This window comes from Poecilia latipinna, unplaced genomic scaffold, assembly GCF_001443285.1.
Source record: "Poecilia latipinna isolate Pla-1442-1.1 unplaced genomic scaffold, P_latipinna-1.0 Scaffold875, whole genome shotgun sequence".
NCBI lineage: Eukaryota > Metazoa > Chordata > Actinopteri > Cyprinodontiformes > Poeciliidae > Poecilia > Poecilia latipinna.
In genome coordinates, this window is record NW_015113491.1 from 29373 (window position 1) to 41339 (window position 11967).

Consider the following 11967-nt stretch of genomic DNA (forward strand, 5'->3'; position numbering starts at 1 on the left):
AATAACAAAAAAAAAAATATGGGAAAATTAAAACCCATTTTGTCCCTATTCTCAAGATTCACTGTTTTAATAGCTAGTATCTTGCATGCAGAGGCCAGGATGTTGGTTTGGAGGATCAGGCAGGAGCTTTCATGGGGGAATCAAGCTAACTGCATAGAGGTGGAGGTGTGCCAAAGTTAAAAATATGTTTCAGATAATGAAGTTTTGGTTGGATCCCCTGGTGAAAAGTTTTCACTGGTTCCTCTAAGAGAGATGACTGGATGAATTATATATGCTGCAATCAAGATGCTGTCTATTCATAAATGTTACATCTAAGCAGGACCAACATTCAGAAATTGTTTGCTTGCTTATCTTTCATTTTCTACATATTTATCATAATTTCACCAACGTCGGCATTGACAGATCAGTCATTTGATTAGTGTTGCTATTTATCTGTTAAATAAATTATTATGGATTTCTAAGAGATTTGAGTGTTAACCACAAAAAAATAATTATTGATTGAATATCACAATTTTACATGACTTTGTAGATGAAAATGCCAAGCCCTCACCTAAAAATGCAGCCTCTGTTTTCTAAGCTATTACTACAAAACACAAACAGTCCACATATTTTATTTTGCTTAAAATAAACAATTGTTGCCCTGTAATATTTTCTACATTATGTTCAGATGGATGCAAGATATCTGTGCTTCTAGGATGGCATGAAATGTAAGAAGAATATGTAATTTCTGTAATGGTCAGAGTTGATTTTTTTTTTTTTTTTTACTTTTGACAACTTCATTTTAAAATAATTTTTCACCTTCTTTTGTTAAGGAACTTTTAAGTTCATATGGCAGGAAAGCAGCCGTCAAATCTGATATAAAAAAAGCCAAGTGGGTTTTAAACATTTCACATGTTGAGTTTGACCATCAACTAAGAAATACAGCAATTATTGTTCATCATTTTTAGTGAGTTATTGAATGTAACGCTCCTGTGGCAGATACAGAAACTCATTTTCTTTGTTTGAAAAACATATCAGGAAACTACAGATGAGTCATCTGTACATGATTGTACTTTAATGTTTTTGCTCAGAAGAGCTCAAAACAAAGAGAAAATGTATTTTTGTCAACTCAGAATGTTCATCAGCAACAAATGTATGTCAAGTCTAAATGATTTAATTTGAACTTTTTTTTGCTTTAAAACAGGAGTTTAAAAGGAACCATAGTTTTGTCAAAAGCTCAACTACATTAAAATAAAGAAAAAGATATCTACATCATTTACTTTGTTTTTTGTGAGCAAATTACATATTAAAAAGCTATTTGTACTTTGGAACATGTCTACAATAAAATAAATGACAATAGTTGATTTCTATATATGTTCTGAATGGATCTTATATGTTTTATGTCAGATGAAGGGAAATAAATCAACAAATATTACTTTACATGTTCATTTTACTTTATTTTGATGAGAGGTCAAATCAGTTAACTTATTAACCATGAATGCTCTTTCTCCCTTATGACTGCTATCCTGAGTAGTTAAAATAATTTGTTCTCAGGTTTAGAGTGAAAGCTGATAAGTCACCACTAGAGGGCGGTACAGCGCCATCCGGACTCTGCCGGGCCTTTTCGCCCTGTCTGTGTTACTGATTGAAGAGATCATTGGCTGCAGCTGTGGAGAAATTTGTTTCGGAAGCTCAGAGTCTAAATGTTGCTTCATGCAGATGTTTCCTGATTGGTAGTTTTAAGTTATTCCCTTCGGGTTGGTAATGAGGCTTATCAACAAGTTCAAACTCGACTTTTTTCACAGATTAACATATTATACTGTATTGTCATAACAATGATATCTCTAATAAATATGTTGGGGAAAAAAATTATTATGAAAGTTACATACGGCAACTTTAAACTTGATTTTCATTTAATTGCTTATAATTTTCCCATAAATCACCCTAACATGTCATCTGTAATATACAACCAACCAGGCATAAAAATTCAACCCCCACAGCGACTCGGCCTCACTGAGCTGCCAAAACGGCCCTGATCAGTCGAAGCCTGAACTCGCTGGACATGATGTCCAAATGGTTCCAGACTCCATCAGACTTTGGGACATGTCTCCAGACCCTGTGTGCCTTTGCAAACTGCATTCTGGCTTTTTAATGTTTCTTTTGGAATAATGGCTTCCTCCTGACTGAGTGGCCTTTCAGCCCATGTCAGTGCAGGATACATGTGGATGATGACTCCGTCTTACCAGCTTCAGTCAACATCTTCAAAAGGTCTTTGGCTTTTGCTCTGCACACTTTGGAGCAGAACTCGTTCATTTCTAGGATACAGAACTCGTCTCCTCCCTGAGTAAAATGATGGCTGGACATTCCCATCATGTCTAAATTTGCATAAAATAGTTTGAGCAGATGAAGGTGATGCCTTCAAGCATCATCATCTGGGCTTTCTGTCCTTGTTTAAAGACACAGTAATCATTATAATATGACTGTAATAATCTTATATTAATAAGACATTAATATTTATTAATATCTCATTTTGAAGACATTAATGAATACATCTCTGGCATTCTCACTCTTATTATTGTGGCATTTTGCAAACAGATAATTTTCTAAATTTTTACTGACCTAAAACAACAGAGGTTTAGTAGATTTATTGTGAATAGTTTTTTAAAGTTCAATTTCCCCTTATCTGGTCCCTGGCTAACTTTTAGTTTGACGTTTAAATCAATTTACAAGAAATATTATAAACTGTGAACTTACAAAACCTAAAGTCTGAGAGCAAACAGCCACATCAGATTTATTTCTCCAAAATGTTTTTCCCTGGGAGCGTGAAGAAACAGATGAAAGTCAGAGAAAGCAAACACTGTTTTCTTTATTTATTAATCCTCCTCTTTTAGGAGTTTACTTCGGTAAAAGGATTTTTTTGCTCTCCCCAACAAAAAGGCAGCGTTTTTCCACACGTCAACAAACGTTTCTTATATCATTCAGTCAGATTTTCTTTCTCTTCAGAGAGAACAGAGCAGTTCAGGCCATTGATCCCTGGATGCAGCACGAGCATTAGTGTCTGGATATGAAAGTCCTTTTACTGAAGAGCTGCCCAGTGTGAGAATAAAACTGATCTCCTGTCTAGCCCAGGAATAATCTCTCTCTCTCACACACACACACACACACACACACACACACACACACACACACACACACACACACAGACAGGATCGCTTCCTTTGATCTGATGTTTCAAAACTCCAAAGGTCTTCTGAAAAATAAGCAGATCTTCTTTGTGATACCTCATGCAGGCGGAGAGGATATGTGGAGAAAGAGGAAAGTATGCAGTGGACTGAAGACTGAAATGAACAAAGAGAGGAGAAAATCACTTAGACTGAGGAAAGAGTGAAGCAAGAAGAAGAGACTAAAAAGAAAAGATTGCCTCAGCATGTCTGTGTGCAACAGTTAAACTGGAAACATTTGTCAATATTAAAATAAATGTTTTTATATTATGAGGGTTTAAAAAATGAAATATTAAACTCACTTCTGCAATTCACCTTAGTGCCCTCCCTATTAAACATTTAATGATGCAAATCACACAAACTGCAAAGCTGGCTTGCATTATATTTTCAGTGTGGTGTAATGATTTAGGTTTTTAGATTCAATGAAACCAACAGAACTACTGAGGCAAAGACGACAAGAGATCCGATCAGAACGTCTGAAGTTCATGAAATACATGATTATGACGGAGGTTTTTCTTCTCGAGTCCAAACATGCAAACTGCAATTCACCAATACACTGTACAGCTAACTGTGAAGGACAGAGGAATTACTGTTATCATCATCTTCAGTGTTTCAAAGTCAGCAACATCCACCTTCACACCTCATTAACTAGAAGATACACACACAGGCTACAGTGTAAGCACAAAACGCAACAGAAACACGGAGACGTACTTATGGTGTAATTACAGGCCTTCACAGATACTCAGCCTCATGCAAAGACTCAGTTTACAAAAGTTTCATTCAAGATCCAGAGTCCATAGATCCTAAACCAGCAAGTCTTCATCACAGCATCCAAACACCATGGATGATGTTTGTGTTCAGACAAACTTTCACTTTTCAAAAAAAGGAAATGTCTGTTTGCCTGAACAGGCATGAAGAAGTCTGAGGACAATTACAATATACAGCACAGTAAACCCAAACATCTGGCTAGACCTGGAAGTAGAACCGGAAAAACATGCTCTGCTTACCACTGAAGGCCGACTCACTACTTTATACACTTGCAACACAGTTACAAAGGGAAGGACCTGTCACAACTGTTGGTTCCAACTGATCAACAGAAGAAGAAATCTGCAGACTTTTAAAAACATAACATGTCATTAAACCATTGATGTTCTTACATAAATCAACTCAGATACAAAAACACCTTAATAATCTGCTGATGGAAACATCCTGTGACCTCTGAGGTCCAGGAGAGATTTTCTTTCTTTCCTCCTTTTCATTTGTCTCTCTGTGGGTTCGTACGGTAAAACCTCTCACTGTTGCTTGCTCTCTCCACTCTGCACCGTAGGAAGAATGATTTGTTTCTCTTTCTTTTCTCATTTCTCTTCTGGAGAAAGAAAAATGCCATGGAAGACTATTCTCTATTTTTCTCCTCCTGCTGTCTTTCCTTTTTTTACATTCATATATCTTCAAGAACTCTTAGAAGAAAAAATGTGCTCTGCAAGTTTTTTTTTTCCAAGTGCTGCACAATTTGTATGTTGTGTTGGGGAACAAGAGATGATTCCTTTATGCTGTGCGATTAAATGCTGCAGTGGCACTGATATGCTGCTCACACAGAGATGTCGTTTCTTCCTACAGGAAATGAGAAACTGTCCAGCAACATGGAAGCATTGGCTGGAAACTTCAGGAGCACCTAAGAGGTGCAATTGAAGAATGTAAAAAGTTCATTTTTTCTTTTCAGTTTACTGAATCACATCGTGTTACGTGTCTTTAGCAGAAAAGGCAAGTTTTGACATACAAAATATAAAATCCAAGTTTAAGAAAATGCATTGAGCCAAATGTAACCTGAGCAGGTGAGGCTGGGAGCATCTTAACCCGCTCAGGAACCATCAGCACCGCCACCCACTGGGGCTGCATCCTGTCTGCGCTCTTCTTCTCTCTGGACACAGATGGCTGCATCTCAGTGTCCCACAGAAGTATGTGAGGCAGCAGTTCCTATAAATCAAGGTCTAACTTATTTTAAAAAGACAATAACCTACAGTTAAAGTTTTTAAATTCAGCTTTTTGTATTTACCTTTTTCAATTTTAGCCCACTGTTTTCACTTTTATACTTTTTCATTATTACTAGTCCACTTTGTATTTGAAACCTAAATGTTTTAGAGCTAATTTATACATATTACAGCCAAGAACAGGGAAGCTAACTTTCTCTCCAAGGCAACAAGAACAAAACGACAACATTCTGCTTTATCCATGGCTTGGAAGGTCCTGCAGCCCTGACCTTACCCTGACACACATTCTGGACAGAACTTCTTTCTTCTATTGCATCCATCAAATATTCTGATTGGTTAGTGTTAGTACTGGTTAGGTGGTTACCATGCTGATGATGCTGCAGTGATGCTGAGTTGCTACCTTGAGTAAAAAAATAATTCCCATCATGTAAATCCCTTCTCTGAATTCATTTTGCTTTTTCATGTCTTGACTTTGATGTTTCTAAAGCCAGAGCTTTTTGATTCTTTATCAATTGTTCATAACACCTAGTTACATAAATACTTCTACCATTTGTTTGCTTGTCTGTGTTGCAGACTCCTAAAATGTCTCAAACCCTCAAATGTCATAATCCACAACAATAAAGACAGCCTTAGGAATCAGAAATAGAAAATCTCAAAGACAAGAAACAAAGAGGGAAACAGCAAGAATCCCTCAAAGGAGCACACAAAAGCAATCATCCACATAAAAAGTATGCAGTGATAAATCAATTGTATCATGTTGGTAACAGCAGAAATCATTCCTGTCGACATTCTTTATTTTCCCTGCTGTCCATACTGATTTCCCAGCTCTGTTGTTTGTCTGTTGTTAAACAGTCTGTGCTGGCAGAAGGCAGAGATGAACTGAGCTGCCAGGAATACAAGTAGCATGTCCAGCCAAGTTGGTAGAAATAAAAATGGAGAATGACTTCTCCATATGCTTTTTGCTTTGTAAAATAAAATTTCTTACCATAAGAACATTATGTCTGCCATAAGGGCAAGTATGCCCTAACAAAATTAGGCTAATTACCCTAAGTACAAGCAGGACTTCCACTTGTTTAAATATCTATAAAAACTAGTATGTTTTACATCTACTTCTTGGAAAAATCCCAATGTCTCATGCAGGATTAAGTTTACAAGTTCTTTTTGATTTGTGTGTTTGGATGACCAGAGTTTGAATTTCCATCCAGATTCCTTGAAGGAGTCGAGGCAATGCGTGACGTCATTGCATCTAGATAACAAATCACACGCTGTTCCCAGCTACAAGCAACTTTTTAAAACTTTTACATGTTTTAGGTCATTTTAATAGGAGGTTTGGTGACATTGGGGAGCAGAAGTGGTCCAGCTTCTTTAATTTTCCAGAAGATTCACATCAGCAGAAGGTTTGAGTGGATGCTTTGCAGAGGAAAGACTGGAAACAAAAAAGTCTAGCAAGATCTGCTGAGACTATTTTGAAGAGTTTCCCTTTTTTGGTGCCTTTCAAACATCCTGAAAAAGTCCAGACTTGCTATTCAGTGCAGGAACATTGGCCTGCCTCATTCATTACCCAAAAAGCTACACTGAGCACCACAAAAACAAGGATAAAGAGGATATGGATCATTTAAGAGCAGCCTGAAGAGAGGAAGCCTGGTGGAACAGGTGGAAGCAGAGCGGCAAAGGAGAGGCGGAAGTAAAACATTAAGACTGACTGATAATCATTGATTCACCCAACATGACATGAGGTGAAGGTTTTACTCTAATGAGCATCATCAGGGTTATGATGAGGGACAGAGAGAGGGACAGCCATCATTTTCCACACACATCATTAAAGAGTGAGAGGTGGATGGATGGGTGGAAAAATAACACAGCAAAGGAATCTGTATCTTTTGATTAATGAACATAATACAGCAATGTTTTCTCTATAAATGTAGCATTTATGGGTCTGAGGCTGGCTAATGAATAAAAGGGAGCTCTTAGTCTCAAAAATCTGGACTTTGAGAGGCTGCAGATTATAAATGTAAATCTAAAGGATAACAGAAATGAACTTGACGCAAGAAACAATCCCATTCAATAAAAAGCAAATATCAGCCAGAGCACATAATGTCAGCTTCATTCTAAGGTATTTAACATTAACTGTGACCTGTGTAACTTATACAGATGCATGCATTTCAAATGATTCCCTTTAGAGCCTGGCACACCCAAATATGAGCAGAGCAGATGTGACATTATGAATGAAGTAGCATTCTGACCTTTATGTTTACGAAAACCCAACATCCTCAAAAACTTTTGTATCGCTTACAAGGGCAAATTCCTCCAAGGGGAAATTGTTTTGAGGAGTAATTTGCAGGTTTTGAACAAAGACACTAAAGATGGCTGACCAACACTGTGAGGACAAATCAGAAGAGGAAGAAAAAGGGGAAAAAAGAAGAAAGAAAAGAAATAAGTGGAAAGGAAAGGGGAAGAAAGAGAAGAAATAAAGGAAATATGAACTGATTTACAACCAGAAGGAAAAATGGCAGAACGGTAGTTGTGCTACACGGACCTTAAAGAGGGACGGACAATGACGGCAGTGAGAGAAACGGTTGGTCCGTTGGTGTGACTTTTAAACGGTGATCTGCTGTGTACCAAGCCGTGTAGAGTCTGCAAAGAAACACAGAGGCAGCCGGTAAAGCAGAGACTTTATTTTTATAAGAATGTACTGCTGGATTACCTACATTCTGTATTTTCAATATTAGCGTTAGCTTAGCCACTGGATCTGCTGCTGGAGAGGCTCATTAACACCGTGTGTCTGGTTTTTCCAGAAATAAATGTACTGCAAACATGAAATCCTGTCAGTGTTTAACATTTTAATATGTGGTTTGATAGCTGGAATCATTTTTGCATTGTGATTTTTAACTGATGAATTTGGTGAAATTAACAGCTAAACAGTTTAATTTAAAAATTAAACATTAATTGAAACCAAGTAACTTGAAAGTATTATCGATAAGTAAATATTTTAAATGTAATTAAAATAACTTAAGTTATTTTGTTCATTTGACTTTGTGTAATCACTTTTGTGGGTTGAGATTCTCACTAGTGTTGCTTAGTGTTATTTTCATTGCAGTCTGATTAAAATATTAAAATGTAATATTTATTTATTTGATATTTATTTATTTTTCTTTTTTGCGGTTGTTTAAAGGTTTTTACCTCCTTCCTGACCAACTGATAAATAAATGGGAGATAAACGAAGATAACTTCTTGGTCTTTTCAGTGGAATCTATTGTGAAAACTGCCTGGATTCATCGTCATTTTCAAGTGGGGAAGCTGCACAAATTAAAGGAGAATTTGACAAACACTTTGTTCAAAGCAGTTGTGCATTTTAAGTCGACACATTGAATTGCTGGGATCTTCAGCCATTCTTCCAGACTGAATGAATTTGAATCCTTTTATACAGCGTTACCAGATACCTTTCTCATGCTCCTCCCCAGTTTCATCCTTCTGACTATCTGAAGGACGCCCCAATTATTGGGATGGTTCTTAAGACAATCTTAAGATAGTCCTGCGTTTCATGAGTGATCTTATGTCATTTGTCAGCCAACAGTGCCAAAGGCCTAGTTGACGCGGCAATATTTTAAAATTATCAGCCAGACGTGACAATAAAATAATGTTAGGTCTAAGAGGTTCAGTCGTACAGTGAGTGGTGAATACTCACACAACACACACCAACAGATTTTAACACGCCAACATGCAGACGCCAGATGGAAACTTTTACAAAGTCTCATACGTGAGTTCAGAGTAAACGGAGACAGACTAATTGCGACAGAGAAAAAACACTTTCTCTTCCAATGTCCACCAGACTTTATGGTCCATCATGGCAGTCGTCTTATCTCGGATGTGTGTTGATATTTCCATTACCTTTTCTTTTTGATTGGTTGAATGTCCCACTCAACAGGCTGCATTCTCCTTTGTTGTCGGTGTGACCACCACACATGCTACGATGTCGGGTCAAGACAATCTGATTGGAGACTGGAGCTGTCCCCGTGTCCTTCTGCGTGGACCAGTCCACTCGTGAAACTCGGCACATGGCAGGAACATCTTGTAAGATTATCTTAAGAACCATCCTGGTAACCGAGGCGTTCAGATGGTCAGAAGGAGGAAATCTCACCATGTGAACCAGACATAAAATGCTCCCTATGCTTCTTTTTGATTTTATTAACATTGTTAATCTAGTCACATAATTTTCTTGAACACTTCCATTTAATTTATAAATCTTATGAATTTTTATTGATCTCTTAAATGTCAATGTGTCATCATTAAATAGATTTTGTTTCCCTTATTCCACCTTATAAGCATTTTTATATCCACATGTCTCTTCTCCTGTTTGCCTTGGTTTTGTAACATCCTCCTGATGTGTCAAGGAAAACAGAGCAGACCATGTGTCTTTTTACTGTGTAGTTACTTTTTCAGCTTACTTACTAAGCTTGTGTTTTTGTGAATCTTGGAGTTTGGAGGCATTTACGGTGTAACAGATCATCCATGGCAGACGCTTTGTGAAATGTTTAGACATGTGAAGGATTAACATATGCTGGTTTCATTTTGGACCGTTTTATGCCTCTGCAGTCTCACACGTTATTACTAAACCACATACTCACACAAAGTCATACACACAACTAACACAAGAACAAAGAAAGTTACCAATTGTGGGACAAAAAGCAGTTTGGCTTCTACAATAAAAGACATTCCCACACATTTGCATCATGCTGGGCTTTTGTATAAACCATAAACATGCAATTACCCACCGACCTCCTGTTGTTGCTTCTGTTTGTTGCTGAACTGCTCTGAGAGCTTCAGCATAGCGCCTTAAATCTGATGATTACGCGCACGCAGCAGTTGGAATCATCTTTCATTTTTGTTGACAGTTATTACTGCCCAATTAGTGCCTGCACACACAAATCGCATCAAAACTCTATATACAGCAAAATAGCAGGTACTGGTCTTGAAGGGAACTCAAATTTAACCTTTTTCCTCAATTGTCTTGTAATAAGAAAAAAAGGTGTTTCTTATGTTGCCATCTATCCCAGTGTGATGAAAAACATGGTAACTAAATTTGAAGGATTTGTTGTTTTTTAAACAGTAAATCCTTTTCTATTTGTTAACTTCTTCAAAGCACAGTATTAATTGGCCACTTGGGAAAGAAATCCTAATGCTCTTTGAGTGCCCTCAAGTGGTCAGATTAATCAGAAAGTAACTGACCTTAATGTTCAAGCCTTTAGCATCCTGAGGTAGGTGAAGTCTGGAGATAAAGTGACATTATTTCTGGGTCATTCTTGTGATTTGTGCTCCTGTAGGAGGAGTGCAGATGTTCTGATGTGAGTTGTGGTGTTCACATGGTAGAATTTCCTGTTTGATATTGCTGAAATTGTTTTTAGATCACAATAACATGATCAATAACAGCATAAAAGTATTTTTGTTGTCTTAAGTGGGACAGAACCTCTAAGTTGTAGAAAATCAAACTTGACTTTATTATAGAAACAGGATACCTTCCAAATGTGTTGTTACCTTTTCATATCAGGGTCACAAAGGTTCTTTTTGGTAAAGCTGCCATCTTGCAGGAGATTTAAACCTCAAGCAGAAACTAATTGATTTGATTTGCAGCAATCAAGTGAACCACTGCAAGGAAGTGGACAGGCTAAGGGTCCTGCTGCTTTCAGTGCTGCTGTGCAGAACTGTGTGCCAACTTGGAAAAAAAATACGTAGGCAGTTTAATTTTGGTGCAAATTAGGATCTTTGACAAGTTTCTTTCTCTTACAGTCGATTGTAACAAAATCTGAATTATTTTCACAACCGTAAAGGTTTCCACTCATATGGGTATATTATGATTCACTTTTCTTATGTAATATTTTAAATTGAGTAAATCTGCAGTTCTGGTTCTTCATCAGAAAGGTCTATCTCAGACCAAGAACATTTTTGGGGCCGTCACTGAAAGCAACACTTTCTCCTGTGTGGATGGATTTTCCTTACGGACCTGAACACAGCACAGCAGCTGGTGGTGGCAGAGGTGCTGCTGCTTCAGAAGGTCAATCTGTGAAAGCTGCCATACAAACACCGTGAAAGCTGCTCAGACTTTACAAGGCCAGAGTCACTTTTCAGGCATCTGTGTGCTTTTATGCTCATGTGGTTCATGTCTTTGTGTGACAAGGACAAAATGTGACAGATTTCAGTGAAAATCTAACACTATGTAAGCTGTGTGAGCTTTTTCATGCAGGAGTGAGAAATTTTGGTGCCTGTTTAGGAAAAAAAAAACAGTTTGCTTCAAGGTCATGAAGGCATCAAGATGTGTTGAACAATTTCTGTAAGAGCAATCTGTTTTTGTGTGTGAATACACTCCACAAAAACACCGAATGCTCCCAAGTATGTTTAGGTTTCTAGTACAAATATCTTAGTACACTTGAAATAAGACAAAACTAACTTACAAGTAACTTTTCACCAAGATAAAAAGCTTGTTTTAAGTCAACTACTAGTTCCACTGGTAGATTATTTCAGTTACAACGTACAACATTTTCTTGTTAAGTGACATAATCTGCCAGTGGAGTCGTTCTTTTTATCAATATATAGGAATAAATGACATACTAAGCTCCTGTATGTTTCTGAAAAGTTACTTGTAAGTTAGTTTTGTTTTATTTCAATTGTACTGAGATTTTTGTTCTAGAAACTAGAACAAAACAACTTGATATGATTTGGTATATCTAGTAGAGAAAATACTGTTAGATACTATTAGATACTAGTCCTTAATAATGTAGTTTTCT